The sequence below is a fragment of the Halichoerus grypus genome, chromosome 1, assembly GCF_964656455.1.
Source record: "Halichoerus grypus chromosome 1, mHalGry1.hap1.1, whole genome shotgun sequence".
In the NCBI taxonomy this organism is placed as follows: domain Eukaryota; kingdom Metazoa; phylum Chordata; class Mammalia; order Carnivora; family Phocidae; genus Halichoerus; species Halichoerus grypus.
In genome coordinates this window covers 159,984,144-160,010,626 of record NC_135712.1, presented here as the reverse complement: position 1 = coordinate 160,010,626, position 26,483 = coordinate 159,984,144, and the positions used below count along the sequence as shown (strand labels likewise).

Sequence of the window (26,483 nt, the reverse complement as noted above, 5' to 3'; positions counted from 1 at the left end):
AGAAGGTAGCTCATGAGACCCTCTTCAGGGAACCACTGGAGGATGAGTTCCAACCAGCCAAGAGATGGCAGAGGAAACTTCACAAAAGGATTGAATGTTGGAAATATTTGACAAGAGACATAAGGCAAAAGCAAAGAAGGGGACAAGATGAATGGAATAGAGTGTGGGGTAGACCGTGCAAAATGGCCTCTCTTCTGCACCAACTCTGGGCTTGGCCACATGACTTGTTTGGTCAATGGAGTGATAGTAGATGTAGTATAAGCAGAGACTTGAAAAGCACTTGGGTGTTGGGACTTGCCTCTCTTGCTGCTGGAAGCCCTTCTGTGGCCATCTGAACAAGCCCAGGCTAGCCTGCTGGATGATTAGAGGTGTATTGCTGTTGCCTCAGCTGACATCCAGCCACTGCCAGACCCCTGAGTGAGACCCCTCAGGACCAATCTTGCTGTCAACCCCTTAACTAGACCATGTGGCCAAGCTGGCCCAGAGGAGCTAGCTGCTCAGCCAACCCACAGGACTATGACAAATAATGAATGTTCACTGCTTTAAGCCTCTCCATTCTGAGGTGTTTTGTTAAACAGAGAGAGCTAAATGATACATAATGTAATTGTATGCCCTGGCAATGAACAAATAAGATGGAGTAAGTTTGTGGATTGCCTTGTCTTTAATGCTGACAAATCGCGTTGTCCAAATTTAAGAATATTTAAGAATAAAAAGATAAACTATAAGAAAAACAGTATTATTGACTAAAATTGGGTAGGAAAAGATAGGAAGAGGTGAAGGAAGAAGAGACAGAAGCTGATGCTATTGTTCGCTTTTTAGACAAGACAAAGAAGGCATTACAGGTGTTATATAAACATATAAATGTAGAGATAAGCAGAATACAATCTTCCTTAATAGATGAAGCACTGCAATAAAACGTAGAGAAAATACATCATATTATATATTAAAATATATACCAAATTTTATTAGATCTGAAGATTGTATCGATTGTAAGATCACTATTATTTTAATCATCACTGTTGCCAATGAAACCACAAAGCACCATCAATTGTAAGACACATCCCAATTCCAAAGATGTTAAAATGGGGAAAAAAGTGACCAGGAATTGCTACAGTGCAGCATCTAAAAACAGAAAACATCGTATAAAATATGACAAAACTGAGACCAAACACATGTCATACTAACAAATGTAAATATAATTCTCCCATTAGAAGAAAAAGATCTTCAGACTGAATCACAAAGCAAAATAGAAAAACTAAAACTAAAAGCCATTTGTAACAACATGGATGGACCTAGAGGGGGTTATGCTAAGTGAAATAAGTCAGACAGAGAAAGGCAAGTAACACATGATTTCACTCCTATGTGGAATTTAAGAAACAAAACAAATGAACAAAGGAAAAAAGAGGCAAAAAAACCAGACTCTCAAATGTAGAGAACAAATGGATGGTTGCCAGAGAGGAGGTGGGTGGGAGGAGGGGTGAAGTAGGGGAAGGGGATTTAGAGTATGATGATGAGCACTGAGTAATGTACAGAATTGTTGAATCAAAAAAAGCATAGACAAAGATACACCAGCAGAAAAATGAACTGTGTGTGTCTGTGGGGGGGGGGGGTCATCATAATCCTAATATAAAACAAGGTAAAATTCAGGCCCCAAAGTATTAAATAAGACAAAAGCTGGCACTTTATTATGCCACAGAACACCACGGAAATACAGCAGTTACACATATCTATGCATCAAATCGTACCATCTTTCATTAAGCATAAACTAAGGAGACATAAGGAGAAATAGACAAAACGCACCGATCATAGACCTTAACTCATTTATTTCAATGGAAGACAGATAAACCTGACAAAAAATTGTTATATCAACTCCATTAAATATTTTGTAGCCATTGCAAATGAAGATTATATAGTTCTAGAGGAAAAGTATACAACATATGAGAAAAAATACATCACACGTGTGTAACTGTGTTATCTCATTATAACCTGCAAATTGGGTGTTTAGAGGTGAGTAAAATTGGAAGAGCCGTAAGGGAAGCGTGATTCATTGTTTGAGCAAAAAGAATTGAGAGTCCATAGATTTTAGCAAGTAGTTTTGATGATTTCAGTATTTTGAAGAAAATGCTAATTAATTATTTAGCATAAATCTGTATAGTCCTTATAGAGAACAGCTACAGCAACCCTGGCCCATTGAGGGTATGTGTAGAGACATCCAAACATAAAATACAGTCATTTATGAATTCATTCATCATATGACTAACTCCAGAGCATCTGCTTAAAACCAAATTTAAAAGGTTAGACTTAACAAAGGCAGTGTCATCAGGACACTGAGTGAGACATTTGCTGGTTGTTTTCTGTGCTCTAAACATTAGCTTTGACACGTGAAAAATATTTCCCACCAACTATTCTTTCACTGCAATCTGTAACACTTAGCTAAAAGAATGTAAGTATCTGAAACAAATAATATTAAGTTCCCAAAGAATTAGAGATTTCCAGGGGCGTGGGATGGGAAGGAAAGAAGGGTACAATAATGGAATTCTGAGAATCATCGGTTTCAAACAAGAAAATTAAGACAACTCGGATTGTTTAAATGACTCACCTATGGTTACGCAGCTAGGTAGAAGCAGGGTTGAAATTAGAACAAAATTACTGCTTTCCAGAAAGAAAAATGTTAAGTTTCTTCCAGCTCCACCACCTGAATATTCATTAGACTTAGAACCCACCATAGTTTAAGATAAATGTTACATTTCATGTGTTATACTATATATACTAACACGTGTATGTACTATATATACTATATATATGTGTTAGTATGTCCATATAGTTTTGATTTTCTGAACCTGTAAGAAGTCTTGCATGGAAGTCTCATACCTTAGGATTTCATATGGCACTTTATTATGCCATATGAAACATCGGCACAACATTGTGTCAATACAGTAGCAGACTTTGTCGTCCGTTCTCTCTCGCGGCCACGGTCCCCTTGCTCATGGCAGCTGTTTCGCTGAGCTCGTTTCCTGACTTGGAATGTGCCCAGTCAGCTGTGGAAAACAAAACCCAAGAAGCACAAAATTTAACAGTTGCATACATTTATTTAAAAATAACAATGCGTGCGGGGCTTCTTATGTTAAAAATCTTCTGTACACATGTTTCAAAGCCAAAGTGCACCGAGTTTCCAAAATAAAGCTTGTAGAAATATAAGCAGGCGGGAATGCACTCAGCAAGCTGATGGTCCCCAAAGCCAGATGTGAAGCTAGAATGCTGTGGAGAGATGCAACAGTGGTTTCCAAGTTAAACAAATTTTCAAAAACAGTAAACAGGGTGAGTGGATAAGATCTCGGGTCAACAGAGGGAACCAGGGAAGAATCTAAGAATCTAAGCGTGGCCCATGAAGGGAAGGCTTTGGGATGAATGCTTAAAGATTTGGGTTATATATTTTTATTCAAAAATACTTTAAAGCACCTGTAGTGTGCCCAGTATTGCATAGAATAGGTTGTCAATTGTCTATATGTTTATTTCCATTTTATAGATTCTTTGTGACAAATCTTCAATCCCAGTATTGGTCAGCTACGGCAGGTGCCCAGAATATTCCTGGGACCTTCCTGACTGCCTACCTGGAACATGCCTTTTTTTTTTTTTTTTTTAAAGATTTTATCTGTTCATTTGAGAGAGAGAGCGAGGGAGAGGGAGCGTGCGCACACGAATGGAGGGAGGGGCAGAGGGAGAGGCAGACTCCCTGCTGAGCAGGGAGCTTGATGTGGGGCTCGATCTAGGACCCTGGGATCATGAACTGAGCCCCAGGCAGATGCTTAACTGACTGAACCCCCCAGGCGCCCCCCGAACATGCCTTATTTGTCTATTTAACCTCAGCTGGAGATTGGGAATGGGAGGTCATTCAGTACCACCTCAAGTGTAAGATCTATCTATCTATATATATAGAATCTGTTTTCCTGTTTTGCGTTGAAGAGCTGTTTTGAGTTTTGAATTGTCATTGCTGTTCCTCTGTTAGGGTATGTTATCCAGAGGATTTTCTGCCTTGTTAAAATGCAATACAAGCCAACAGCTCTTCAGGGGTTTCTAATTTCTCATGTTGTATTTGTCTTTCAATAGAATATATTCCCATGTTTAGAAGCCATTGTCCTGTTTCACGTTATGTTATATGATCTTTGTGTTTTGAGACCCTTTTGAGCTTTTTTCTTGAATTTCACTTTCCTCCAAACAATGGCCATTTTGTAATTCCCGTATCTCAGGAAAGGCTCAGAATGGAAGGAGAGGGGAAAAAAGGATAGAATGTCAACTGGAATGGGACCAGCTGTAGGACATGCTGGTGAGAAAGAGGAGACTAGGACCTGTGCTCAAGACAGCAGCTCAGCTATGGGATGGGCCCAGAGGGAGATAGCCAGTAAGTTAGTTTTCAGGGTTCAGTTATGTTAGGTAACTTTGAGCTGTCCTATTTTGATATACTTATTCAACAGACTTCCAGTCTGATCATGATGGAGTAGCTGGTATTAGATGTAACCTTCTACCACTAATAACTGTTTTAAAAATGGACAAAACTTAAGCAGTACTTCTCAGGCATTAGACAGTGAGTAGCTTAGAGTCATGATCTTTGAGCCAAGGGAAGCACTTGAGATGACTTCCATGTTTACCCTGGCGTTCCACTTGGGCGTGATTTGCAAACCACAATGCAGGAAAATAATACCCTAATTACATAATTACTGTTTCTTTTTTGTGGTGGGAGCACTTAGGTCTACTCTCTTAGCAAACTTTAAGTACATAATACAGTGTTATTAGCTGTGGTCGCCATGCTGTACGCTAGCGCTCCGGGACTTGTTGATCTTGCGGCTGGAAGTTTACAGCCTTCAGCCAACATCTGCCAACTTCCCCCAGCCCCCAGCCCCTGGTGACTGTCACTCTACTCTCTCTTTCTCTGGGTTCCGGCTTTTTAAGATTTGGATTTTTTAGACATATAAGTGAAATCATACAGTATTTGTCTTTCTCTGTCTGACTTATTTCACTCAGCATCATACCCTCAGGGTCCATCATGTTGTTGCAAATGACAAGATTTCCTTGTTTTCTATGGCTGAATAATATTCCATTTGTGTGTGTATATGTATATATATATACATTTATATAAAATTGTATATATTGTGTGTATACATTGGTGTGTGTGTGTGTGTGTGTGTGTGTATACACATATCACAACTTCTTTATCCATTCAACCACCAGTGGACACTTGGGTTGTTTCCATGTCTTGGCTATTGTGAATAATGCTACAATGATATCTTTTCAAGTTACTGATTTCATTTCCTTTGGATATATTCCCAGAAGTGGGATTGCTGGATCATATGGTAGTTCTACTTTTAATTTTGTGAGGAACCTCCATACTGTTTTCCCTAGTGGGTGCACCTGTTTACATTCCCGCCCACAGTGCACGAGGGCTCTCTTTTCTCCACATCCTTGCCAGCATGTGTTATCTTTTGTATTTTTGATGATGGCCATTCTAACAAGTGTGAGGTGCTATCTCACTTTGATTTTGATTTGCATGTCCCTGATGTTGAACATCTTTTCAGGTACTTGTTGGCCTTTTGTATATCTTCTTTGAAAAATGTTTGTATGGGTGTTTTGCCCATTTTTAATTGGATTATTTGTTGTTGTTGTTGTTGTGTTGCTATTGTATTACTCCCTTTTTAAGCTGTTGCCCAGTGGAGCCTGGCGGGCTCAGTCATTGGAGCGTGTGACTTTTGATCTCGGGGTTGTGGGCTTGAGCCCCATGTTGGGTGTAGAGATTACTTTAGAATAAAGTCTTAAAAAAAAACAATAAAACTGTGGCCCAAATATGATTTCCCATAGCATAGGCAAAGCAGGACAGAGTTTTTAAAAAGACCTTGTTAAATATCAAGGAGAATAAAAGTGAAAACTGGGAACATACAAGAAGCATAAAAAGAGTTCAGCTTACAAAAGATCTTAGTTTAACAGACTTGACTGGGACACAGGCCTTGTGCCACTCGCTTCTTCCCTCCCCAAGCCCCAGAGGCTGGTACAACTAGACAGGCTCTTGACATGGGTTCTTCCTTCCCTGCTCCTGGCCTGTGTCCACACAGAAGGCGTCACCAACAGCTCACAGACTCAGCCTCTCAGACGCGGTAAGTCGTTCACTGCCTGGTCAAGAGAGTGATTCTACTTTATATGCCTTTATAAAGCCCTTCTTCTTGGTTCTTGTTTCTGGATTGATAGATTCTTCCCAGTCCCCAGATGATAGGCAGAATTTTGATAACTGACAGAATGGGTTATCTCACTCTTCGAGTCAGACCCAGTCCACGGGATAAAAGTCCAACAGGTAACGTTGCCTACTTACATACTAACCGCAGCCCCAACGCAACAGGTGTTATGAGTACATCACAGCAGTGGGTCCTTCTACAAACATTTGGTTAAAATGTGAGCCTGCTGGAATGTTTTCTCCCCCATGTTCTCTGCTGCTATTTTGCCTGGTGTTTTAGTTATCTATGGCTGTGTGACAAAGCTCCCCGAAACAGTGGTCTAAAAAGGAGCAAAAGTCCGTGAGCTGGGGGGTTGACTGTGTCAGCTGTGTAGTCCTTGCCTGGAGTCTCTTATGAGGTTGTAGGCAGTTGGTGACTGGGGCTGGGTCATCCTGAAAGCCTCTTGAGTCCTATGTTTGGCATCTGGGCTGGGAAGAACGGCTGGCGCTCCGCAGGCATCTGTCTCTGATCTTCCCATAAGGGGTCTCACCAGTATGGAGCCTCCTTACAGGACGACGGAAGCCTCCATTCACTGGTGGCTTGTGAATCTCTGCCTTTCCTATTCAGTGTCACCACGTGGGGATGAAGGAAACTGAATATTCAGATGAATAGCGTACAACTAGGACCACAGCCATTTAAATTCTATATGATCAGGAAGAGAAATTTCAAGAAGGCATCTAGTAGACACAATGTAACCAGTCTTTGACTGGCTATCAGGTTTTCAATATCGTTGTACTACTTCCCGAGGAACAAGCCCAAGGAGGGGATAAGTCTGGACCTCCTGTGTTTTGGGAGCTGGTGATGACCACCACAGAAGGTGGAAGGGCAAGGCGCGTGATTTGGGCTCTGGCTGCCTGGATTTAACTCCCAGCACAGCCACATCCAAGCGGATGTGGTTTCCCCAATCTCTCTTGGCCTGTCTTCCCTCCTCTGAAAAATGAGGATCCTAGTAGCACCTATCTCATGGGTTTTGTGAAGCATAGATTAGGTATTTCACCAAAAGTGTTTAGAACATCTATCCATCACAGAGCAACACTCAAAAAACTGTTAGCTATTGTTACCATCCACACAAGGTCTTAGAATTTTTTGCCATGAAGCACTGGATTTTTATTGACAAGCCTTTGGCCTGACGTCCCCATCTCTCAGAAAATGTTGATGTGAGTATACATGAGTAGACATAAATAGAAAGAAGAATAAAAATGTTCAGATGGGTTTGACACAAAGACAATTCTCCTTTAGCAATTACGAAGCTATAAAAAGAATGAGAGCAGATAGTGTTCTCAACACATTTCCAAACAACTTGGCTCAAGGATCAATTACAGTACAGACAAGTACTAAGCCCCCCTGGAAGCTCCTTTGCACAGCCCTGTGAAAGTTTCAGGACTGATTGCATTTTTTTTGGCAGCAAGAAAATTTGTCAAGCAGGAGTGTGGAAATTGGGATTGTCAAGGCTGCAACAGAAAGCAAGCACATTTCACCATGTTGTGGAAGCGTCAAGGTTGAGCCTCACAGCTGCTGTCCTGGATGAAAGAAAACACAGGCCCCTGGCTAGAAAAAATGGAATGTAATTATGTCATGATGAGCTGGGAGAAAATGGCAAGGAAAAATTGCGATGCAAAGCATGATGGCTGCTATTTTGTCGATTGGAACTGCTGGAACGTTGCGGTAGAGCGGGGTGGCATAATAGCTCCGTTTTCTTCTCTCCCAGCTTGGCAAGCGGAAACGCAGCGGCGGACCACATCTTTTTGTTCTGTATATTTTTTTTCTCGACATAATTATGACAGGTTTGTAGAATGGATTGTAGAGTCGTCGATAATGAAAATAAAGTGAATACACCACTTTAAGACACAAAGCTGTAATTCTATTGAGTAGGAATTTCCTGTTGCTTATCTATATTTTGAAAATTCCACGGGGGTCTTCTCTGAGTATAATTTACATGATGACAAACCATCCATCTTTGAATATGTGGCTTCCAGGTAGTGTGGATTTTATTCACATCTGGCCAGCGTTAATCACATTTTAAATCATGATTTATGTCACAATCAGGAAGACTCAATTCAAATCATCAATCAAGGAGACTCGATTTCTATTTGTTCTTCTGCAAAGGGTGCATTCTAGCAGTTTGGTTTGCTGGTAAGTTAATGGGTGTTCTGCAAAGAGTTGGAAGGTGTATTCTGTTTTAATGCAGTATTTAAATTTCATGTTCTCATCACTAAATAAGAAATCAGATTGATGATTCAGGTGTTCTAACAACCAAATTATTCATAACATATACTTTTAATTTCTTTACTGGGGGATTAATCATTTCTATCTTTTTTTTTTCTTTTTTTAGAGAGAGAGATAAGGGGTGGGGAGGGGAAGGGGAAGAGGGAGACAGAATCTTAAGCAGACTTCATGCTTACCCGATGCTGGGCTCGATCTCACAACCCTGAGATCATGACCTGAGCTGACATCAAGAGTTGGTCACTTAACTGACCGAGCCACCCCCCAATCATTTCTAATTTAACCAAATAACTATAGATATATAGGGAATATATTTGGCATGCCATATTTAAAAAAACAACAACAAAATGCATCTGAGCCACTTTATTTAACAGAAATAACAAACATATATTAAATGTGCAGGTGTATGTTTTTAAAAGTAACGTTGGGGTCTAGCATGTGGGGTGAATTGGCAGCTAAAAGACTGGAGGCACAGAGAGCAGTTAGGACATTTCGATGGTCAGAGAAGGAGGCCAGGAGCACCTGACCCCAGGCAGTGGTACTCAGTTGGAAGCAAGGAGACAGCCTTGGTGGCAATGAGGAGAGACCTCTGGGAGGAGCAGATGAAGAGCGGGACAGCAAATCATGGGAGGTAAGGCTGGAGAGGATGTTTTACACAAGGCTTCAATGAGACTAATGTCTCATTTTTCTTCACTAAGAGCTGCTACCATGTTTAAAAATCAAATTATCATTATTATAGTAGCACTTAAAAATTCTATATAGTGTTCACTGACTGCTTTCTCCTTCTGTGCTGAGTCTTTTATCAGTTCATTTAGAACTCCAGAATTTAAAAAAAAATCACACATAGTTTTGTTGACTATTTGCATATAAATTATCATAATTCATATATATATATATATATATATCAAATGCACTTGCATATAAAACAGAGAGAAATTAAAGATCTAAGTAAGTGGGAAAATATACCATGCTTATAAATTGGAAGGTTCAATTTAGTTAAAGTGTAAAATCTCCCGAAACTGATCTTTAGATTTAATCTGATCTCAATCAAAAGCCCAGAAAAAATTGATAAGTGAATTCTAAAACTTAAATGAAGTACAAAGAACTTAGAGTAGCCAAAACAACCTTTAAAATCTTTAAAAACTGGGGCGCCTGGGTGGCTCAGTCATTAAGTGTCTGCCTTCGGCTCAGGTCATGATCCCAGGGTCCTGGGATCGAGCCCTGCATCGGGCTCCCTGCTCCGTGGGAAGCCTGCTTCTCCCTCTCCCACTCCCCCTGCTTGTGTTCCCTCTCTCGCTGTGTCTCTCTATGTCAAATAAATAAATAAAATCTTTAAAAAAAAAAAAATAAAAAAAAAAAAAATAAAATCTTTAAAAACTACAGCAAAGCTGTAGACCTCACAGTCTAATTTCAGGACTTACTGTAAAGCTAACATAATCAAACCCAGCATGGTATTGGTGTTACAATGGACAAATGGATTATTGGAATAGAAGAGAGTCCAGAAATAGACTTACACATAGCTGATTGGTTCTTCAGCAAATGACACTGGAACCCAACTTTTCAAAATGGGCAAAAGACTTAAACAGGTACTTCAAAAAGAAGAAACAGAAATAGCCAATGAGCACATGAAGAGATGCTCACCTCTTAGTCACCAGAGAAATGCAATTTGAAACCTGAAATGAGGTCCTGTTATATGTCCAACCAAGTGACTAACATTAAAAAGACAGACAATATCAAGTGTAGACAAGGATATGGAGCAACAACAGTCTCATATATGACTTGTGGGAGTATAAAATGGTACAACTTGGGAAAACTGGTGTTTTCCAATACAGTTAATGCAGTTCCCAGAAGTGCCACTTACAGGTTTTACCAAAGTGAAACAAAAATGTAGGTTCACCTGAAGATACACAGAAAAAATAGTAAAAAACTGAACATAACACAAATGTCCAGTAGTAGGAGAATAGACATACAATTTGTAGCGTATCCATAGAATGGAAAAGAGGAACAAACTACTGAATCTCAAAATAATGCATCTCAAAAATAATATGAGCAAAAATCTCAAAATGTGAGTAAAAGAAGCTAGATACAAAATGGTACATATGCATGATTCCATTTATACGGAATTTAATAGACAAAATGATCTATAGTGACAGAAATCTGAGTAGTGGTTGCTTTGAATGGGGAGAGTTGACTAGAAGTGGGTACAAGCGAATTTTCTGGGGTGATGGAGATGTTCTGTATCTTGACTGAGTGTTAGTTACATGGGTGTAGGTATTTTTCAAAATGTATTGAATTATACACTATGATCTGTGCATTTCACTGTATGTAAATTTTACTTCAATGAAAAAAATTCCCAAGGGATTCCCAAGGAATAATAGTTTCATCTAATATGTACATATGAGAGGTCTTTAGAAGTCTTCTGATGTGTCCCACATTCATAATGTAGGAAGCACTAAAAACTATAATTCCACATTACCAAAACTCAGAAAACACGGATGTGACCAAACCTGTTTCAAGGGCAGTTTGTAACTCTTATTATTAAACATCTGTAAATGTGTCAATATCTTGGATGTCACCCCATCCTCCCTTTGGCTGGTAAGAAATCTTAAAACCTGCTTTCCCCTGGCAATATTTCTGGGGCTTAGTAAGCGGGGAGGGGTTATAATTCTCTTGATCACTGCTGACTTGAAATCTCTGCTTCTACTGATTTTGTGATCTGTGTCCTAGACTGGTGCTACCTTTGCTCTTTTCACACTCCTTCTCTTCCTGGGATGACATCTACAAAACCAGCACAATATTTTCCCTCAAGGTTGTGTGTGGAGTCCATTTGGCTGAACTTTTGAAGCTGTGGAGCAGTTTAATATTGAACATAACACATGAAATGATGCATATGCTTCTGTGGATCTTTCATTGGTCATTTTTTATGTTTGCTATCCAACATCTGGCCATACAGCTGGGCTCTCTCCTTTCCACTTCTCCTCTTCTCCTCCTTGGCTTCCTGCAATCTCCAGGGTTCCTTCTCACTTTGTAGGTATTTGTAGTTTCCCTCCTCACCAATCTAGGTCTAACTTTCAGCATGTCAGATGGTCCCTAAGGTAATTTACTGAGATCCCTGAGAGGGATTTCAAACTCATGAATATCCTCCCTTTCACCTCCTACCACAAAAGGAAATACAGATAGTTCTTACAAACATCCTCCAACTGGAAGAAAAGTGGATGGAATGTGTAGCTATGCAGCCCTGGGGAAGGGAGAAGGAACATCTTTGAAAGTGGGGCATCTCACACATCAGCACAGATGATAGAGGAGGCCAGAAAGGGCCATTTCCCGGGATTCTTTGGTGTGTTGCCCAAAACATGAAGAAAATGACTCAATGCCCATGAGAGTGGGACACATCTCTGTGAGGATGGTTGTCCCAGATATAAGACATTAAATGAATACTCAAAAGAGAGAGAGTGACGGTCAGTGCCCTGGTAAGGGCTTTAGACACCTCAGCTCTCTCAACATTGCCCCCCCACCCTACATGGCACATGCTTCTCAGGCTATGGATTGTGGCTCAGAGGGGAAGACAAATGGGTGTCAGATCAGGTGGAAAATATCAAGGAGAACTTATCCACATAATAGCAGAGCAAATAGAAGATCTGGACAGATGGGTACCATCATTAGCATGTGCAAGATGAAAAGAAATGGCATGTAGCTATGCAAGTTTGTAACAACAAAAATGCACAAAATGTTGCATGGAAATAACAAAGAGCCCAGTCTGGAAGCAAACATAATCTAAGGAGCAGAAGGAAACCTCCAGGTGTTTTTCATGATATGGAAGAACTGCAAGAGGGTATGAATTCAATAAAACTAGCTCAATACAGGGGTAATAAAATAATAGAGATGCAAAGAGAAGAGATGTGGAAGAACAATGAGACTCCAAACACCATTACAGATCTGATTCATAATTTAGAGAGAGCCAGAAATCAAATTCCTAATATAGAAAAAAAAAGTTTAAGATAATCACAGTAACTTCAGAGGAAAAATACAAAAGGACTACTAAAGCAATTAAGAAGGTGATGGGGAGGCCCCTGGGTGGCTTAGTAGGTTAAGCGTCCGACTCTTGGTGTTGGCTCAGGTCATGATCTCAGGGTTGTGGGATGGAGCCACAGGCTCTGTGCTCAGTGGGGAGTCTGCTTGAGATTTCTCTCCCTTTGCCCCTCCCCCACTTGCACTCTCTCACGCTCTCTCTTCCTCTGTCTTTCTAAAATAAGTAAGTAAATCTTGGGGAAAAAAGATGATGGATTTGAAGGAATGACAAAATGAACCAGCATAAAGATAACTAGAGTTAGTCAAATATAGAACTCAAGATACTGACCAGAAAGAATTTTCGTTAATATGATAGAGGAAAACATCCCTATCCCATGTAGTGAAAGAACAATAACATCTTTGGCTCATAGGGGCACATATTATCTAGGGGAAAATTTATACAGAACAATCAATACCTTACACATTGTTAAGTTATTAGACTTTGAGACTAAAGACATAATTTTTCAGGCATCCAGATGGATAAAGAAGTCATTTATGAGGGAGGACATCACTTTTGATTTCTCCACAGTAGCATTCATTTCTAGTAGACATTGCAGTGGAGTAATACTGGTAGTGCTCTGAGGGGAAGAAGGTGTGACCCAAGATGATGATGACCAGCCACAGAGTTATTCTAGCAGAAAGGAAACAGGAAGTCACACTCAAGCATGGAAGAGTCCAAGAAATATTGCATATGGCACTTCTTGTAAAAAGAATGACTTGACGTTAAATAGAACCAATGATGAGATTAATTTTTTTACCTTTATTCAGTGAAAAAAGAAAAGGTCGATGTTACGTGTTAAATTCATATAAAAGCACAGACTAAAACTGAGCAACTGGGGAAATGTTTATTGAACCAAATGTGTTATAACACTTGACAAAATGAAAATACAGCTAACAAGATGCCGGTGGGTGAAAGAGATGTAAGAATAAAAATCTCATATTTCATAGCAGGGTATCAATAGTTTTTATCCAAAATTGAGGCATGTAGAAAAAAATACAAAAAATTAAACTTTTCAATTGTTTTATAACCTTAGAGAAATCTTTTAGGGACATCTTATAAAAAATATTTTTTCTGAAGTTCAGCAATTTCTTAAATTTCACACAAGTTTTTATTCTTTTGGTAAAGTCAAATATTAAATACAAATCCTTTGATTTGTACATGTCTTCTGATGTAGGTCTGGAATGATATTTATGCCATGCTTAACGCTGTTTTCTTTTCCTGGTTGGTGGAATTTGGGGCAGGTTTTTGTTTTGTTGGTTTTTGCTTACTTTTAAAATGTTTTCTATACTTTCAAAATTATTTAATTTTTAAAAAATTATTTAAATTTTTATTTTTATTTTGTATTTAACTGAAACTTTAATAAGTTTTTGAAATAAATATGAGAATGGCCAATACAATTTAGAAAAGACAACAGCCGGGGCACCTGGGTGGCTCAGTTGGTTAAGCGTCTGGCTCTTGATCTCAGCTGAGGTCTTGATCTGAGGGTCCTGAGTTCAAGCTCTGCATTGGGCTCCATGCTGGGCATGGGGCCTACTTAAAAAAAAAAAGAAAAAAAGACAACAGCAAAGAGGGGTGACTTGCCCTATCGAATACTGAAACATTATAATGCGATTGCAGGAAATAAAGCAATGTGGAGTGGAGGGAAGAACAGGTAGCTATTTCACTGGAACAGAATGGAGTCTCTACCCTGACTCATGCTTTTATGGGAATAGGTGTCTGTTAGATGGAGTGCCTTAAATTGGTGGCATTATTTAATAAATTCTGTTAGGTATTTGAAGAATAACTTGAAACGCTGTCTCATAACATGTAACACAAGAGGTCTTTAATAGTTTAAGAATCTAAGAGTTTAAAAAAAGGAAGAATAACAGGAAGCAACATAAAAAAATGAGGAAATTGTAGGTGATTTCTGGGTAGGGAAGGACTTGGTCATTCTGATGCCTCAAGAAGAAAAACAAATGAAAATGGTAATAAGATTGACTACTTGAAATCTTAAATGTTTGTATGTGACAAACCACCACACAAATGATTAAAATCAAATGTGAACTGGGGAAAATTTGGCTATGTATGTATCTATCTATCTAGTAGGCAACTAACTAATGTCTTTAACATATAAGCGCTTGCACAAATGAATAAGAAATGAATGGCATGACCAGACCAGTCACAAAGACAAGAAACATTAAAAAGGTAGAAAATGAAGTAAATATTTCCTTTTAGTTGTAGACAAATAAATGTAATTCTCAAACTGTGGGATGTCAGGGTTTGTTTGTTGTTTTTTTTTTTTTTGTATATATATCAAGTAAGAAATTTTTAAAATTGGATAAAACTCAAGGTAGGTGAAGTTTCAGGTAGTGGGTACTTTCCTGTACTCTTAGCGGAACTATAAAGTAGTACAATATTTTCTTTATGGTTAACTTAATACTTTGGGTGGATCTGACCATACCATTCTTTTTTCTTAATTGAAATATAGTTGACGTACGATGTGACATCAGCTTCAGGTGTGCACCATAGCAATTCGACAACCCTGCACATCATGAAATGCTCATCATGTAGTGTAGTCACTCACCGTCACCACACAACCTTATTTTAATATTATTGACCATATTCTCTATGCCGTAGCTTTTAACTCCATGGCTTATTTATTTTATAACTAGCAGTTTGTACCTAGGATGGACGAAATAGTACAATTTTTTTAGGACCACATGGCAGTTTATTGTATCAAAACCTTTCACCCAACAATTTTTTCTTTTAGGATTTATTCTAAAGAAATAGTTGAATACTGTGCAAAAAAAAAAAAAAAATTAGCAGCATTGTTCATGATAATTGAGAACTTCTCCTCCCCAGCTGTTACATACACTTTTCTCCCCTCACCCCTCTGATTGCCACCAGGAGAGATGACGAAATTTATGCTTACTTCTCCCCCTCCATTTATCCCTTATCATATAATTTTGTGTAAGTCCTGTTATTTTTAGGTTGCCAAGGTTTGTATTATTTACATCTGTTTTATCTTTGTGAACAAGTCTTCTGTGCTCTGATTCTAAAAATGGAAAGCCAATAAACTTCATTTACTGCATGATGATCATGTAAGTGTTCCTTCTGGAATTTAGAAAAAGCATCACAGGCAGGGATTTTCATCTGCTTGACATGAATATAGCCCAAAAGCCTAGAAGAGAACAGTGCCTTGGTACATAGTAAGCACTGAATAAATATTTGAATAAGTATTTGCTGAATAAGTGAAAATACTCAGTGGTATGATTGGACCCATAGAGAAGAAAATGTCATTCTTTGCCATTAGTACTGTGGCTGGCAAGAGGCCAGAATGCAGTACGGCTCTTCCAAGAGAGCTAAGGAAGTGACCGGGGAGCTTGCTTAAAATCCATCATCTTACCCCAGACTACCCCACTGCGATCTCCGAAAGAGTTCCTGGGAATTTGTATCTTTCATAGGCACTCAGTGTGGTTCTCCCACACATTAAAGACTGACACCCCTCATCCTGTTGGATCCTTTTTATTTTCATTCTGGCTCACTCATTCTTTCTGGGCCACATACAGATGCCACAATTTGCTATATCCTATTTGGTCTTTTTATTCAAGCCTTGTTTGTTTTACTAGAATACCTAGGATAGATTTTTTTTTTTTAAATATAGAGACTATGGCCAATAAATTATGAGTTCTTGTCTTTTTACACATCTTTCTCTTACCTTCACATTCATCTAAGGTGTGGGTGGGTCTAGGATTCTAGGTTCCAAAGTCTTCACCCCAGAATTTTGAAACATGGCTCCACAGTAGTCTTATGGCTAGTATTGCCAATGAAAATTCTGGTGGGAAAGCCTAATCCCTTACCTTTTACAAGGCCTGCTTTATCTCTGAGGGCTTCGGGCTCTGTTCTTGACCTTCCTTCTGAATTTTCCCCTGAATGTGTCTGCCTGTGAGTTTCATGTAAAATAAAATCCTGCTTGGCCCTCACTGTTCTTTTAGCTTGAAGACTGCCTTCCTTAGAGCACTGGGCTGAAGGGGAGGTTGTGAGGCTACCACAGCCTCTAGGCCAGAAGTTGACAACTTTTTCTGGGAAAGTGAGCGTTTTAGATTGTGCGTATCCGAGGCGCTGCCAGCCATGCTGCTGGCTAGTGGGCCTCTGTCGTAACTCCTCCACTCCTCCGTTGCAACATGGACACTGTGGCCGTGTCCCAGTGAAACTTTACAGATGCACGCTGAGATCTGAATTGCATATATTTTCACATGTCACAAAATATTACTCTCATTTGGATTTTTTTCCCCAGCCATTGAAGAGGCATCCGGAGCTTGCAGGACCTACAAAAACAGGCACACTTGGATTTGGTCTGCAGACCTGATTTTGCCCACCCCTGCTCTAGGCCGACAGAGAAAGCACAATACCGTATTTTTCCCAGTTTGAGAGGTTCTCTTCAGTGTATTTATTTTGTTTGCTCTGTATGTTCTTTTTTTTTCTGCTATTAACATCCTCTTTCCTAACAGGAGGCACTTTGATTCCCAGAAAATAGACTTTCAAAGGATAAACCAGCTTGCTGTTGGGGTTATTTTCATCACTCCAAGGGAGGGACCTTATACAAAATGGATTCAACTCAAGTAGACCTGGGTCTTCTAATTTTACAGAATTATATAAGTGATTATAACAAACAAAAGAAGAGAAAGATGTAACTGAATGCTGAGCCCAGGTAATAAATTAGTCCATCAGAAACACATCTCCACAGAGTTCACTTTTTTTTTTTTTTTAACATTTTCATGATGAAGCTGATTCAGTTACTGTTCCCATTTCTAAGACAGTGCCTGTGGGCCAAACAGCATTTACAATTATCATTTTAAAAATTATTTTCTCTATGTCATTGTTTCTTTCCATTTCATCTAGAATTCCTAATAATTGAGTATTGAACCTTGGATCTATCTTCTATGTCTCTGAATTTTCTTCTCTCATCTTTTTCATCTCTGTCTTTTTGCTCTTAGATTTATTGGGTTTCATTTTCCAGGTCACTAATTTGGTATTTCTCTATGCCCATGACGTTCTCTATATCCACGGAATGTTTTATTTCCGGAAGCATCTTCTGGTTTCTGAGAACTTTGGGGTTCAGATGATTCCTTTTACATAGCAGAAAATAATGCTGTGTACAGTACATGGACTAGATTATATCATAAGTATGTCCATACTGTGGTCTCTAAATACCATTCCCACAAAAAAGAAAGCAGGCTTCTTGGAGGAAAAGCTGACTCCAGGTCTGGAGTAAGAAATATGCAAGATGAACCGCAACAGCTCATTAGACTGAACAGCAGGGAAAGTCACGATGAGGACTGAGGTTGTGTCTGGAGCGCTCAGGAGCCAACCTGGAGAGGCTCCCACAGGCAAAAGATGGGACAAATGGAGCATCAAGAGGGATAATAACTATGATGGATAGAAACACAACATATGTTAAAAGAAATGAGTTCATAATAGCAAGCATACAATATCCTCCTTTGGAGTGTCCTAGGGAACGAGTCATTATTTTTTAAAGTGACAGTAGAGGAAAAGAGACAGACACTTACTTTGCCTCTGTCACATAAACTCCTCATCTAGTTAAGTGAAGAGATGATGAGTTTCTCGTTATAGGTGTATTCCAGAAAATAAATGAAGAAGGGATGCTAGAATCTGGAAGGCATTGTTTTGCAACATTGAACATACCAGTGGATTTCGGCAATGATCATCAACAGCTGCCAACATCACAAAAAGAGGGACAACCCGACATGAAGCGCCTCTTGAAGGAAGTTCACAACACCTCCTATGAAGTCGTCTTGTCCCCCCCCCGCCCCCGGCCAAAATCAAATCAAAATCTGGCAGTGCCTCTAAATCAGCTACCAGTTTACAGAAGGTACAGACCACAGAGGAACACGCTCAGAGACACCACGGAGACGCACGCACAAACTCCAGACGGTGGGGTTTCTGCCGGACTGACGGCCCAACTGACTCTTCAAAAATTCATTTCAAAGGAAAGAAGAAACTGTGACAGAGGCTGAACCTATAGATTAAAAGGGACTTAAGAGGGGCGCCTGGGTGGCTCAGTCGTTGAGCGTCTGCCTTCGGCTCAGGTCATGATCCCAGGGTCCTGGGATCGAGCCCCTCGTCGGGCTCCCTGCTCGGCAGGAAGCCTGCTTCTCCCCCTCCCTGTGCCCCTGCTTGTGTTCCCTCTCTTGCTGTCAAATAAATAAATAAAATCTTTAAAAAAATAAAAAATAAAAGTGACTTAAGAGACATATTAACTAATCGTAATGTATGTTCAGAAAATTTGAACACCAATTGGTTATCTGATGATATTAAGGAAACTTTAATTTTGTATATGTGATAATGGTATTGTGATTATGTTTGTTTGTTTTTAAGAGATACAAACAATCTTTTACGGATTGGGTTATTTATGAATGAAGGCTATGATGAGTGGGATGTGTTTAAAATAATCTGGGATGGGGGGGTGCCTGGGTGGCGTAGTTGGTTAAGCGTCTGACTCTTGATTTCATCTCAGGTCATGATCTCAGTGTAGTGAGATTGAGCCCCACATTGGGCTCTGTGCTCAGCAGGGAGTCTGCTTGAGATTCTCTCTCTCTCCCTCTGCCCCTCCTGTTCATGCTCTCTCTGTTTCTCTAAAATAAATAAATCTTTTTTTTTTTTAAATAAAATAATCTGGGATGGGAGTCAGTGGGATTATAGACAGAGGAAAATTTACCGTGCATTAGTAATGGGTGCATTTGAGTGATGGGTATATGGGGTTCACCATATAATCTCTCTACCTATGTCAGTGTTTGAAATTTTCCAAATGAAAAGTTTAAAAAGCAAAGTGAAAAGACAAATGATAAATTTGTGGAAATACTTTCATCATACATCACAGACACAGGGTTAATCTGGTTAATGTGTGGTGTGGCTAGGAATCTAGAGCAAAATGAGGTAACAACCCAATAAAAAATTGCCAATTCGCAAAAAAAAAAAAAAAAAATCCAAATGGTCCTAAAATAGCTGAAATATGCTTAACCTCACTAGTAAGAGAAATAAGAATGAAACTGTATGAAGAAAGCATCTCTTAACTATGGGATAGGCAAAAATCCCAAAGATTACCAACATAGCCTGTTGATGAGGCTCTGAGGGAAACAAGCCCTCTCATACAATGTTGAGGGAAGTGCAAAATGGCATAGCCCCCAAGAAGAGCCTTTTGGCAATATCTCTCAGGATTATAAATGCCTTTACCCTTTGGCCAAGCAACTCCATGGCTGTGATCATATCATGTAGACACACCCAACACACTTAGGAAGTGAAGCTTAGTTTATAATAGTGGCAGATTGAAAAAGCAACCCAGGTATTCATGTATGAAGGAGTGATCAGATACACCACAGTAATTCTCTGAACGAAGTAATGTACAGCCATGAAAAAATGAAAAAACGCTCTATGTATTGATGTGGGAAAGTCTTCAGGGGCACATTAGTAAGTGAAAAAAAGCAGAATGGTATTGTAGTGACAGGGGTTGAATTGTGTCCCCTAAAAATTCGTATATTCGTGTCCTAACCCTCAGGATCTCTGTCACCTTATTTGAGCATAGGGTCTTTAAAGAGGTAACTGAGTGCCGATGAGGTCATTGGGATGAGCCTAACCCAATACGACTGGTGTCCTTATAAAAAGGGGAAATCTGGAGACAGACACGCATATAGGAAGAGCACCATATGAACAAGAAGACAGCCTTCTACAGGCCAAGGAGAGAGGGCTGGAATAGACCCTTCCCTCCTGGCCCACCTTGATTTTGGACTTCTAGACTCCAGAATGGAGACAGTAGGTTTCTGTTGTTGAAGCCACCTGCTTTGTTAATGCAGGTAGCGTGCCATGTTCTGTGTAAAACGGGAAGGAAAATAAGTATATGTTTTTCATATTTTCTTGCCTTTGCACATAAAGTATGGCTGAAAGGCAAGGGTGGGAGCAAAACTTCTCAATGTATCCCTTCTTATTTTTCTTTGATTTTTGAATCATGCAAAGATAGTACAGATTTTAAAAGTTAAACATTAACTTTAGGATTTATTCTGTGTTCTCTTGAGTGTTCCAAATCATCTCTGGTTCCTTCAGGATCAGTTGTCCTTCAAGTTTCTGTCCATCTTCCTCAAATATCTGGTGACCATTCGTTGCTGTGTGTATTTCTTAAGGAAGGACCATCCTGGTCAGTGTCGGTCCCCCTGCTATGGGCCTCTGTCCCCCAGTGCTGGGTCTTCTGATGGCAGCTTGTGTGTGAACCGGAAGTGAAACCCATGTTGGCAGAGGTCCCCTGTGTGGTGCAGGTCAGGGAGCTGCCCCCAGGCACCACAGCAAGAAGGGCTGTGTTCTGCCGTATCCCAGTCCTTGGCTGAGCAACTCCCCTTTCTGTCCTGCATCCTCCCTGTGTCTGTCTGCTCTGCTCTGCTTCTCTCACCGAGGACCTCAGCTGGGGTCCTGCCCTTTCTTGGGAGTGCCTTTACTGCTAGGAAATGTATGTACACAGAGAGGAGGACTTGGGTTTCCCCAGTGGTTCTGGATGCGGCTCAGATGCCCAAGAATGGCTCACTCCTGCTCTCTCTACCTACTGATGCCCATCAGAGGGCTTCTCCAGGGCTCCCTTGGGAAAAAAGCCTTTACCCTCTGCCCCATCAGGCTCCAGCTGCTTTCTCCCTTCCTAAAATTCCTCTAACACTCTGGTCTGCAGGGGGCACCCTTTCTTGCCTTCCAATCTTATTATAGCTCATAAATTGAAAAATAAGTTTTTCTCCCATCATTACAAAGTGATGTTGGGAAGCGGGACAGCAGATGTGCGTGCTCCTGAGATAGGTCCCAGGGACCTCACTGTTACAGCATTGTGATTTGTCAAGTCGAGGGTACACAAGTTCATTATATTCATTTCAGAAGACAGGGAAATGCAATACATTTAAGTAAGGTGTCAGAATCAATCAGGAGTCCAGAAAAAAAAGCATTGACCTACATATTTCAAGCAGAGAGGGATTATATGAAGGAAATTGGTTTTCAACTAAGAAGGGCTGGAGGTGCATAAAGGGGGGAAGGTGTTGGTGCCCAGAGACCAGGGCGTAAATGAATGTGCTGATGCCCCCGTTGGTGTCCACCGCGCTGTCACAATGGAGTCTGCCTGTTGCTTGTCTCTGCAGATGCTGACGCTCCCTTTGCTGCTGCACATGGCTGGAACCTGCCTTTGGCATCTGGGTGGCATAAGTGCCTCCCCCTGGAAAAGCCCAGCTGGATCCCTGCTGCTAGGGGCATCTGGGCAAGGGTGTTTCTCACTTCCATCCCCTACAGCATAAGGGGAAAAAGAAAAGATAAAGTTGAAACACCACAAAGGACCAACTCCCCTGAAGCAACGAAGTTGCAGTAGAATTGGTAATAAGACATTATCGAGTGGCTTGCATGGGAGGTTCAGCAAATAGCTCAGGAGCCAGACTGCCTGGTTCAATCTCTGCCTCTTAGCAGGGCAGGGATCACTGTGCCTCAGTTTCCCTACTGGAGCCATGATAAGAGCAATACCTCACAGGGTTGTTGTAACATAAATGAGTTAATGCATGCATGGTCCTCGGAACAGTGCCTGGAACATTCATCGTTTTGGTTGCCTTGTGAACAATAGGGCACTCAGAGAAGTCACCCTGTTTTTAAAATTAATTAATTAATTAATTAATTAATTAATTTGACTGAGAGAGACACAGCGAGAGAGGGAACACAAGCAGGGGCAGTGGGAGAGGGAGAAGCAGGCTTCCCGCGGAGCAGGGAGCCCGATGTGGGGCTCGATCCCAGGACCTGAAGCCGAAGGCAGATGCTTAACCGACTGAGCCACCCAGGCGCCCCAGAAGTCACCCTGTTTTAAAAACTCTTTTCTCATTTGGTGGAACTTGACTTTATGGAAGGATATTTTAATACCCTTTAGTGAGGTAGTTCATGTTTTCAAAATCCATAAATTGCTGGAAAGTTTCTTTCTGAACAGAGAGCCATGTGATATGAAATGTGTGTGACTGAATTATATCATAGATCGTGAGCTTTAACCATTTTTTTGGTATTTATATTTAAATTTTTTAATTTAAATTCAATTTAATTAACATACAGTGTATTATTAGTTTCAGAGGTAGAATTTAGTGATTCATCAGTTGCATAGAACACCCAGTGCTCATTATATCAAGTGCCTTATGATTTCACTCATATGTGGAATTTAAGATCTGTAACCATTTTGAGTAATTATTTCCCCTCAAATATTTTTTCTTACAAGAACTTCTAAAATAATAGAAAATTTTAAAATATTTAGAATTAAGTTTTATTTATACCCATCCCTCAAGAAATGTTAAAAAATATGGATTAAGGGGGAAAAAAAAGGAACAGATAATGGTCGTTTAATGATAGCTGACTATGTGAACATTGAATTTGGAATTTGAAAACTTGGATCTGAGTCTCATCATTTGCCTCTCACCAGCCATGTAGCTCTGAGTCATGTATATATTGCCTTGTTTTATCTTTTTTCTCCAAAAAGTGAGGCGACATTGGACCAGGTGCTTCCTACAGCCCTCCGAACCTTCTTAGGTTGCGTTCTTATGTTGAACTATTTTGTGTTGAGATTGAATCAATTCATCCAAGAGCTATGACCCCATGCATCTGTAATCGGATGGCCCACTGATGTCATGAAGACCATGTGAGTGTAGGGGTCTTATAATTAGGACACTCCACTTTAAGGCAAGGGATAGGATATATTTTCAAATTTGAAATGAAAAAAAAAAGTAAAACTGAATGATTGTCAATATAAAATAATTTTTTATTTCCAAAAATATCTCCCAAATTGTTTTTTACATTTCAGAATCTCCTGGGCATTTCCGTAAAATGTTTGAAACATGAAAGGATTTACACACAGCTTTTCAGGAGGGCTTGGAGAGCTCTGCTACTTTGCGAATAGAAGTCGAACCTCTCAGCATGACATGAAAGATGAGATCATGGGTCTGCTGCCGGTTCTCCTTCCCTTCTCCTCACCCACTCCTTCTCCACCTCTAAAACTTCCCAGTCTGGCCGCTAAGGCAACTCCTGACCATTTCTTAATGTCGTCTGCATCCCCACTGTCTAGCATGTAGTAGACGCTCAACAAATGTTTGTCAAATGGACATCTCAATTTTGCTTTGATCTACATCCAAAAAATAAACAGACGTTCCAAAGACAGTGATGAATTCACAAACTAGAGGGCTCAGGGAGACTGGTGTTATTACCAAGGGCTGCCAGGTAACTTTAATGAGAAGATTATTTCAGTGAACAATGTATTTGTTATCCCTCAGATGCCCCGGGGTAGACTGAGGAGGGAGGAAGCATGACCCAGAGGGCAGAGGGAAGCATGTTGAACTGGGACAACTGTGATTGCACAAGAATTTAATATCTGGTCAGCAACTGGTACAGCAGGGTTACTTGAGTAGGACACTTGAGTAGGATCCGGGAAGCCGCTGTCCACACCTCCTTTGTTAGTTAATCTACAAATTTCCCCCCAGGATTTTATTATGAAAATGTTTCAACATACAGAAAAGTTAAAAGACTTGTACAGTGAATGCCTGTGTATCTATCACCTAGATTTTTACATACTATACACTTGCTTCATCACCAATCTATCCATCTATCTGTACCTCTAAACATGTCCAGCTTATAATGATGCATTTCAAAGTGGGTTGTGGGCATCAGGACTTTATCCAGAAACACTTCAGCATAAATATCATTAAGCAGGGTTCCATGTTTGTTTCCTTTTTTTCCTTGGAGGTAAAATTTACATCCAGTGAAATGCCCCAATTTCAAGCATGAGTTCTGACAAATGTACATACCTATGTAACCCAGACCCTCATCGAGATACCATCACCCAGGGGTCAAAAGGCACAAACTTCCAGTTATAAAATAAATAGGTCATTGGAATGTAATGTACAACATAGTGACTATAGTTAATAATACAGCATTACATATGTGAAGGTTGCTAAGAGAGTAGTTCTTAAAACTTCTCATCACAAGAAAAAAAATTCTGTAACTATGTGTGGTGACGGATGGTAACTCAACCCATTGTGATCGTTTTGCAATACATATAATACTGAATCATTATGTTGTACATCTGAAACTAATATAGTGTTAGATGTCAATTATACTTCGATTTAAAAAAAAGAGAGATACCATCACCCCAGGAATTCCTTCTTGCTGGTTCCAAGTCAAGCTTGCCCCATCCCCACCCTCCAGAGGCAAGCACTGTCTGACTTCACCATAGATGAGTTTTGCCTGTTCTAGAACAAATGGAATCATTGCACATGTACTGTTTTGTCTAAGGCTGTTCACGTACTCAAGGATGCCCCACAAGCTATGTACCCAGTCATCAGTTGACTACATGTGGGTCGCTTCCAGTTTGGGGCTATTATGAATAGTGCTGCTGTGAATATTCTTGAACTGATCTTTGTATGGACACATGCTTTCGTTTCTTTTGGCAAACACCCAGGCGTGATTTTGCCTGGGCATGGGTGAGGTGCATATTTTGTTTTATAAGAAAGCGTCAGACATTTTTCTAAAGTGGTCGTATCATCCTACACTCTGACCAACGTGTGAGAGTTCCAGTCATCCTATACCCTGACTAGCGTTAGGTACCATCAGTCTATAGGCTAGGCCTGTAGGTTTTGGACTGTGAACATGTCTGAAAGGTTCTAGGGGAGGAGACAGGGCCGCTGGGATGGGCCATGGGCCCTTGGAGGGCTTAGGGAAATAGCTATTTACTAACTAAGGCAGAAGTGGGTCCCGAGTCCCAGCTAAAGATCAGCTCCATCTGGAGTTGAGGAACCACAGATTTTACCCTTGCTCTGCCACCAGCTTGGGGTGTGACCTTGAGACTTTCCTGACATTGAATCCCAGTTGTCCCTTTTGACATGAGAGGAGATTGAAACATATGATTTCCAAGGTTCCCCTCTGTTTTTAAATTTAACACATACACACTGATAGAGCACATTGATTTCCCAGTGTGGTTTTTATCGGCACCTCTCCTATTAGGGCAAAGTGGACTTTTCAGAACCAGTTTATTGGTGACTTTTTAGAGTGCTTTAGAGGCAGACGGGCAGTTTTGTTTACTCCAAGCTGGGGGTGTCTCTGCGCAAGGCAACGGCATGTAGGTGGTGCAGCAGCCGCCCAGGGTGCGGTGAGAAATATTTTAACATTTCGGATCCTGAAGAGTCAGAAAATCCCAGTTTTGTTCATGTTGCCTTTTTTGGGAGTGGGCTGGAATACTTCTGCCTTTTCTTTCCATCTCACTATGAACAAATCCTCCACATATTTTAAGGCACCGTTCAACGGGCATCCCCTCCATTAAAACTGATTGAATCTCTCCCTCCCCCATGAGGCACTCCCCTTGACATGACTCAGGGCACTTACCATTCTCCACTTTTCTGGACACATTTTATGTCTCACTGGCTGTGAGCTCCTGTGAAGGCAGGTGTCCTACCCTTTGTGTTCTCGGCTCTCCCAGGGCACTTTGCGGGAAGCGAGGGCTCCAAGTTGCCCCAGCAAGGACTGAAAATCTGTGTGGTGGGGACGGAACAGTCACAGATCTGTGTGTCTGGGAATGGGCCTGTTCAGTAGGAGCTGGTGAGAGCTGCATTTCAGGTGCGTGCCTGCTCCCCTGAACCGTAAAAATAGCCACAAACAAAGCCTATCATCAACCTGCAGGGGAAGCCACCTCAGGAACACCCAGAAAGCCACCTGCTGAGAATATCACACCAAATGGGGGTGTTGAAAAAGTAGGTGTTGTTAAGAATATGAGAATCAGAAATCTGATCTATATGGAAAAACAGCAGCTCATTAGCATGCATCAAGTGTGGACCAGGGCCAGGGGTGGCTTTCTCAATATCCCTGAGGGTTTGGGTCACTGGGCAGGAGTGGCCCCACCCGATTGT

The 26,483-nt window shown here is 40.5% G+C and overlaps 1 long non-coding RNA gene across 1 annotated transcript in view; it reads left to right on the top strand.

The window, feature by feature from the left end:
- The window catches only part of LOC118526962 (uncharacterized), a 79,180-nt gene extending 55,418 nt beyond the window's left edge, over positions 1 to 23,762 (top strand). Inside the window, exons 3-4 of the long non-coding RNA XR_013448684.1 lie at positions 21,711 to 21,939; positions 23,393 to 23,762. This is a non-coding gene — a long non-coding RNA (uncharacterized LOC118526962). The remainder of the gene's footprint in view (positions 1 to 21,710; positions 21,940 to 23,392) is intronic.
- The last annotated feature ends 2,721 nt before the right edge of the window (positions 23,763 to 26,483 follow it).